This window comes from Aegilops tauschii, chromosome 5 (genome assembly GCF_002575655.3).
Source record: "Aegilops tauschii subsp. strangulata cultivar AL8/78 chromosome 5, Aet v6.0, whole genome shotgun sequence".
Taxonomy (NCBI): Eukaryota; Viridiplantae; Streptophyta; class Magnoliopsida; order Poales; family Poaceae; genus Aegilops; species Aegilops tauschii.
Genome location: NC_053039.3, coordinates 130,101,446 through 130,110,191, shown reverse-complemented (window position 1 = coordinate 130,110,191; position 8,746 = coordinate 130,101,446).

Below are 8,746 nucleotides of genomic sequence, written 5' to 3'. Positions count from 1 at the left end.
AACTTGAAAACTTCAATTACACAAAACTCAACAAAACCTTCGTGAGATCCGTTAGTATAAGAAAATAAATCACTACTATAAGTATTGTATCAAACCAATTCATATTTTGTTATTGCATTATATCTACTGTATTCCAACTTTTCTATGGCAAAAACTCATCAAAGAAAACCATAGATCCATCAAAACAAGCACACAACACAAAGAAAATAGAATCTGTCAAAACAGAACAGTCTGTAGCAATCTAACTATTTCGAAAACTTCTGGAACTCAAAAAATTCTGAAAAATTAGGACGACCTGAGCAATTTGTATATTAATCTTCTGCAAAAATAATTGGCATTTTATCACGCTCTGGTAAAAAAATAAGAATTGTTTTCGTGAGAGCAAAAGTTTCTGTTTTTCAGCAAGATCAAACAACTATTACGCAAGAAGATCCTAAAGGCTTTACTTGGCACAAACACTAATTAAAACACAATCATAACAGTAGCATAATTGTGCAAACACTCAAGAACAGAAAGCAAAAAGCAAAAATAAATTTTATTCATTGGGTTGCCTCCCAACAAGCGCTATAGTTTTATGCCCTTAGCTAGGCATAAAGCAAGGATCTAAGTTTTGTCATCTTTGTTTTGAGATCCATAAGATGCCCTCATGATTGATTCATATGGTGGTCTAATTCTTGTTCTAGCACTACAAAAAAAATACACTTCTGTGATGACACGTGTTTGTCACAGTAGGTCACGTTTTCTGTCATGCATGTACATCCATGACAATTTTATGACAGAATCAAGATAGTCATACCTGTGTTGTCGTAGAAGTGTTCCATGACATTACCAAAATTATCATCACGGAAGTGTCCACTTCCATGACGATAAATCGCGCGTCACAGAAGTGCTTTCGTCAAGGGTGACCGACACGTGGCATCCACCGTAACGGAACGTCGTTAAGCTATCTAGTCCGGTTTTGGATCCGATAACCCATTAACAACCCCGACCAATGGGGATTTTCCACATGTAAAATCATCATTGGCTGGAGGAAGCACGTGTCGGCTCATCGTTGGGACAGATGTCATCCACTCATTGGACCCAAAGCGCCTATGATACATCGACACGTGGCATGGCCCAACAGAGGCCCATTCCTGTGAAAAGGCCGGCCCGTTTGACTTAGTCAAAAGGTGGCGGGCCGGCCCATGACAAGCCTGTTAACGGCTTGTTTGCATATAGCCCATTTACAGCCCACTAACCCAGGGCCCGTTTACGGCCTATCCGAATTAGGCCCAGTAGCGTCATCTGGGCCGTCCAATATAATTCCAGCCCGTTTTAACTTCTGGCCCATGTATGGCACATGACGTCTTTCGGCACATATGAGGCCCTTAGTAACCCTCGGCCCATTAACGGCCCGTGCTAAACTGGCACGTAATGAACAGTGTATCACTTTATACCCACGGCCCATTATTCCGTTGGGCTGTTTCCAGCCCATGTTATCTTTTGGCCTTCTCAGGGCCCATTTATTCTTGGGCTCATTTCCAGCATTCGTTTACTTTCGGCCCGTTACTGTCATTTTCTGCTTGTGGGCCAAATTCAGTCCGTGGTTATAGTCGGCCCGTTTGTGGCCCGTTAATATGTTAGGCCGTTTTCATAGTGTCATCAAATACGGCCGATTAACGACGGCCCGTTATGGTCGGCCCATGAACGGACGATTTCAACTCTAGCCCATTTACGGCCATAATGTGGTCTGTTATTAGCCCATGTTTGGCCAACCGATCATACGGCCCGTAGAAGGCCCATTGATGATACGGCCCGTAGAAGGCCCATTGTGTCTACGGCCCGTATAAGGCCCATTTTTTCTATGCCCCATAGAAGGCCCATTGTTTCTACGACCCTTAGAAGTCCCATTGTTTCTACGACCCGTAGGAGGCCCATGTTAACTACAGTAAATATGTAGCCCATGGTTAATTTGGCCTAGTTTTAAAAAATAGGTTATTTCGGCCACTAACAAACCGCGGAAAAAGAACTGCACTGACTACAAGAAAACAAATAAACAAGACAATAAGGAAATAAATAAGCAAGCAACTTACGCTAGGCTATCACGGCTATTACACATATTACATCCACTGGGCATCAAAGTTCGCCACCAATGCAAATATAGGGAACAAAGCAGCATATAAACGCCGCAGCAAAACAAGTCCAGAACTGAAACCACTTCAGAAGAGCTCAAGAAACAATATCCTGGGTACCCATAATGCTGGCAAGATGCTTAGCAAGCTTATTAACTTTCTCTTGTTTGGCGCTTAAATCCTCCAGCACTTGTTGTTGCACCAGAAAGTATGCATCTGAATTCTGCAGGGACTTCCTCAGTCCTTCGGCTTCCTGTCGCATAACATCTGATCGATGTCTTTCGACTTGAAGTTGAGACTCAAGAAGCTGAACTGATTCAGGCAGTGAGTTCGAAGAGTTGGTGCCAGCAGTAGTAGCCAGTAACTCGAACACTACATCAAGACAGGACTTTGGGGTTGTCTCAGTGTCTTCAATATAGTTTTTATCAGCTTTCTTGGAGACCAACAGGGATGTCTCACTATCTTGAACCTTATGCATTACTTCCTTTACCATTGCATAACGGGGTACTATTCTCCAATATTTTATCCGCGTTCTAAAAGAGAAACAAACAAACACATCACAGGTTTACAATGTAGTATATGAAACTCATTTTGGTAAACCCGTTCAGTAGTAAGGTGGACATGATAACAGCATGAAACAAACATATATCTATGTAGTATGGTCATTGTATGGTCTATATCATTCTAGTTTATGTTGCCAAATCAAGATAGATACAGTTCGAATCATATCTATTTAAGACAAAGCAGCATAGACAGAATATAACTGTGGGAAACTACACAGCAATAACAACACTTGTAATGTGGCATGAGAACATAACTATTTATTCAATTGAAACTGAAATCAACATAGAGGAAGTTACAACAGCAAACACGTTAAAGAAACAGGTTTAAAACATACCTGTTGCGCCATTGGAGTTTCAATTGCATCCTTCAAATTTGAAATTAGTTGTTATGAGTAAATACAGTGATGCAAGAGCAAAGTAGTATGAACCATAGCTATGGAACCTGACCTGACAACAATTCTTCTTCTGCTTTAAGCGTTGACTTGGGGTTTGGAGTGGTGGTCCTCGTGCTTTGGGCACTGCAGTTGCCTTACTAACTACTCGTGTTTGGGTGCTCTATGGTGGAGACGGTGTTGTGTCAATGGGAACTGGGTTACTATCTGCTGGGGTTGGGGTTAGAAGGGGTGTAGTTGGTTCTTTGTCCAACTAGGTAGGGGTACAATCTGTGTGAGTCTGGGTTATGTGTGGTGGGGCTGGTTCTTGGGCAAGTACAACCGTGGTTCTATCTCCATCGACAGGTAGCACGATCTTTTCTGAAGACCGTGTTTTTACTCCCGCAGATACTGCCATCACCCCCTCCAATTGAAATGGCTGATAAACAAGAAAAGTAATTGAATGTACAGACATTGTAAGATAGACAGGTGCAATGGATAGTAGGGAAGAAAACATGGCATGAAATAATTCACATTTATGTTATCTAACCAAACAGAATAGCAGGACATAATTTCACATATATGATGGCTAATTAAACAGGATAGCATGACACAATTTTACATGTATGATGGCTAACTAAACAGGATAGAATGACATACTTCAAAATATGATGACTATGTAAACAGGATGACATGATATAACTATACGATGTGTCTATTAAAGTGGTTGGCATGCCATAAATCACAAACATGCCATCGATGGAAACATGATGGCATGATATAATTCACGGATAGAATGACATAATTCAAAATATGATGACTATGTGAACAGGATGAGATGATATAACTATATTATGTCTTTAGAAAATGGGTTAGCATGCCATAATTCAGATACATGTTGTCTATGTAAACATCATGGCATGATATAATTCAAATATATGATTTATATACTAAGGAAGTGAGCAGAGGGCAATCGCATATATGATATGTCAACTAAGGAGATGGCATTCAATATCGTGTATATGATGTAAAAACTAAGCATTGCAATACAACATATGCATGATATGAGTAATATAACCCTGCCAAGTTTGAGCATACACCTCAGGGGGATAATAGGACTGGTCATCTGCCTCTGAATCCTCCTCTGAAGAGCTATCTGTAACCAGCAAGATATCTGCTTCAGCAGGTAGCATTGTCTGCTTTGAAGACCTTGTTTTCACTCCAGATTTCTCCATCACCAATTCAAATGGCTGATGCACAGGAAGAGCAGTTGAATATACAAACATTGTCGACAAAAGCAATGAGAAATACAAAAAAAGGATGACATGATATAATTCACATATATGACGCTTGGCTAAACAGCATGGCATTGCATAATTCACATATATAATGCCTTGCAACAAGATAGCATTGCATAATTCACATATATAATGTCTTGCAACAAGATGGCATTGTATAATTCACATATATGGTAATTAGACACTAAACAGGTGGCATTCACACAAAGCATGTCTAAACTAAGCAAATGACATAGCAATGCAAGGTACCATACGCACGATATGAGCAACATAACACTGCCAAGTTAGAGCATGCACCTCGGGGGGAAATAGGACTGGTCATCTGTCTCTGAATCCTCCTCTGAGGAGCTATCTGTAACCAGCAAGACATGCGCTTCATCGAATAGCATTGTCTACTCTGAAGACCTTGTTTCCACTCCAGATTTTTCCAGGACCATGCCGAATGGCTGATGCACAGGAAGAGTAATTGAATGTACTAAAATTGTTGACAAATTTAACACGTAATAAAAAAATGTCATGATATAATTCACATATAAGATGACTGGCTAACCAGGGTGGCATTGCAAAATTCACATATATGATGCCTGGCTAAACAAGATGGCATTCCATGATTCACATATATGATAAAGAAACTAAACAGATGGCATTGACACAAAGCATGTCTAAACTAAGCAGATGACATCTTTGATGTATACAGTAAACAATGCAAGGCACCATATGCATGATATTACCAACATCAGCATGCCAAGTTAGAGCGAAGACCTCATGGGGTAAATAGGAGTGGTCTTCTGCTTCTGAATCCCCCTCAGGACAGTTATCTTCCTCTTGATTACGATCCGAAATGGGTGGAGGGGGGCTGCCTTTGCGCCCACCATGGAGCGACGTCTGCATGAAATTTAATTGCCACGCAAGGCTCGTCTCTTTTGCTCTACATGTTCAGTTCCATTGTGTACAATAACTGACATGCATAGGAATAAAACATAGTGAGATTATGTAAGGAGTGCATGCACAAATCCAGAGTGATGGTAGCAAAATGTGGATAGACCCAAAACCAATGATAGCAGGCAGATAATAGCTTTAGTTAAAAAATACAGATAATGGCTCATTTAATGTTTGTTTGCACCCAACATGAAACTCATAGTAGACACCCGAGATTAACCAGATAGTAGACAGATAGTACTGATTGCTTCCCCAATATGTACCCCACAACCATTTAAAAACTCAACTTTCAGCATAAGTTTGGACCTGACTCGGAGTCTAATAGGTGAACACGACGATAAAGTAGCATGTCATCATATTAAGTGATGCATAACGTAAGCAGACACGGAAGAGTGCGACCTCTCTTGCGGACCCGTGTAGTCCTCAAGGTCATCTACTCAGTTGATGATGGTAATGAAGTTGTCGTGGCTGCCGGTGGCGGGGAAGAAGATCTGAGGCGGCGAAAGACAGTCTAGAGAGCGGATCCCTGCTGTGGTGAACCCTTCTGTCATTGGAGCAGCTGAGCTGGGGTGGAACACAGCACCGCAGGAGCAGGACAAACCACACAAGGTTTTCTTTGACACATATCTGTAACAGAAGTAATTGTGTAAGGGCTTGTTTGCATTTGAGGATTCTAACAATGCAGGGGTAGGAAATAGACAGGAATAGGATAGGAATGCACGTGCAAAACAGAGAATTTAAAAAGACAGGATTTCTGCCAATCTGGGTGTTTGGTTCACAAGAATTGGAAGATCACAGGATGCAAAGAAGCATGGTGAGATTAAGTCAAACCACAAGAAAATGTATGGTTATAATGCTATTATGCTACTATCTCTTAGTCTTGTGCTTCATGAATAGGAATTTGAAAAGGAGGACAAGTGGAAAGTAAATTCCTACGGTTTTTCTTTCAAGGAGACACTAAAGGAACAAATCCTACAGTTTTACTTTGCTCCATTCCTTTGCACCAAATTCATGAAAAGTAGTACATAGGAAACTTTCCAATTCCTATGTTTTTCATTCACTTTTCCTTTCAAGCACTGGCGATTCTAGTAGGCGGGCTTGAGCAAGGAAAAGCCTACACTAAAAAAATGTTTTTGTGCTACTTCTATTACTTTGGACCCAGGCCACTGCCCTACTAGCTCAACTCCCAGGGCCATCGACAAATGCACAGCTCAAACGCGCAGAGATAAGTAATGATGGCGTTCAAGAGAGTCCATCATGGATAGCTAAGTTGCCTGGTACCTCACTGCTTGTCATATAGTAGGATAAAATAATCGTATTTCCCGTTACTCCGTGTGCTCAGTGGACAATATATATAACATGTAGAGTAAAAAAGATATGCAACAAGTGTACAACCTCTTTGGCGAAGCCATGTCGATCTCAGCGTGATTGGGTTGGCCGGTGAGGATGCTCCGGCTGTCTTTGCTGTCGAAGGAGGGGAAGAAGATCTTAGGCGTCTGGAGATGGAGCCCGAGGTACTGCTCCGCTGTGATGGAGGGTTTCGTCGTTGGAGCAACTCTGGTGAGTTGTACGACGCCGAGGCTGAAGCAGGACAAGAGACACAACGTTAACCTGAGTGGAATTCTAATAGCATCTCCAATAGATGACGTAAAATACATAACCACAAAGTGCTAGATGTAAAATACATCAGCCGCTCATCTCTGAACTTAACTGTCGAAACTGAATTTAACTGTCGAAACTGAACTTGATTGTCGAAACTGAATTTTGCTGTCGAAATTGAATTTTACTGTCGAAACTGAACGCACTAGAGGTGAGGCTACACGTTAGTCGACTGACTTTTTCATCTCTGGTCAGTTGATTTTGCAGCCGTTGGATACGAAATCAAGGGCTTGTAGTTCATCTTCAACCTCCACCAGCCTGAGCCGCTAGCCACCACCGGCAAAACAGTCGCCCGCGACCGGCGGATCGCCGCCCTGCCCGCCCCGAAAACACTCCCCACTGCCGGTCTGCCGCCACCCCGGCCATCCCTCTAGGCCCCCCCGTTCCAAGCTTTTTCTCCGGCGATCCCCACGCCACCGCCCCACCACCACCGGTGACCACCGCCCCCACCCTGAACCCTAAGATAGATAGTGGGGTACCTCTCCGGCAAGCCCCCCTCCCCGCTGCGGCTGGTTCTTCCTTCACTCCGGCGAGCCCTCCCCCCCCCCCCCACCCCCTGAAAATCGACTACCCAAAAGACGATTCAGTCGACTGAAGTGTAGCTAAATCGGAGCAGCATCGCAAGCAAGAGCAAGAGCGAGAGCAGCAGCGCGAGCAAGAGCAAGAGCAGACAAGGCAGGGGACCGAGAGCAAGAGCAGAGCAGCAGCAGCTCCTACTGATGTGGACGTTGCCGCTGAGGGAGCGACGTCGTGGAGCAAGTGGCCGGCCACGCCACCGTGGATGGAGTCGTGCCATGTCGGCTCGGGACCGAGCGCCGGCAGCACCGTGAGATCGAATCAAGAAGAAAATGTGGCGATTAGTGTACAACCTCTTTGGTGGCGCCGATTAGGCCGCAGCTTCATCTGAGGAAACGGTGATGATGATGCTCTTCTGGTGGTGCAGGTGAAGACGGCGGTGTGGGAATGGAGGTGGCGCGAAAGACGAGGGGAACATTGGGGCAGCTCCTTGGAGGTGGAGGATGGGGTGGCTGAACCGGCGGGGCGACCAGATCGACGATGGATCCTTATCCAGTCCGGTGGATGAGGGACGTCGAGGTGTTGCTATGGACGACGTCGTCGGGGAAGAGGCTCCGGCTGGGTGGCGGACGGAGGAGGGTGTGGGGCTTCGCGGGTTTTCCCGGCCTCGGTGTACGAATGGGTGGGCGGATGGGATGGGAGTGGGGAACCATGCCTTAGGGACGCGCTTGTCCGAAATGTGGGGTAAGTTATGAAAGTACCCCCACCGATTTGAGGCGGTTCTTTCGGTTCAGGGGTATCACGGGCATTTCGTGTGTCAGGATTTCACAGGAGGTGGGAGTTTTCGCATGCGTTGTAATTTTGGAATAGCAAGGCGCGGGTTGAGATGGAGGGAGTTGTCGGAGCACAATGAGACAAAGATTTATCTTAAATATTTCGGGGTAACAAGGCGCGGGTTGAAGAGGCGGGAGTTTCGCAGCACGATAGACAAAGACGCTAGCTTGAATTTCGGCATAACAAGGTGCGGCTTGAAATTTCGGGAGAACAAGCTTAACGTATACCCAAAAAAAAGACAATTTAGACTAGTATGATATACTACGTACAATGTGTTTAACACGCACAACACACACACAGACACCATTTAGACTAGTAAGGTACACGTGCATTGCACGCATGAGATTTGGCAACCAAATTATGAATAAATACCACATTATAGCATGTAAGCTTTGAGTCATATATGCATGATGTAGATGTTCGTTTAATTCTTATAGTTCATTTCATTCAAAATC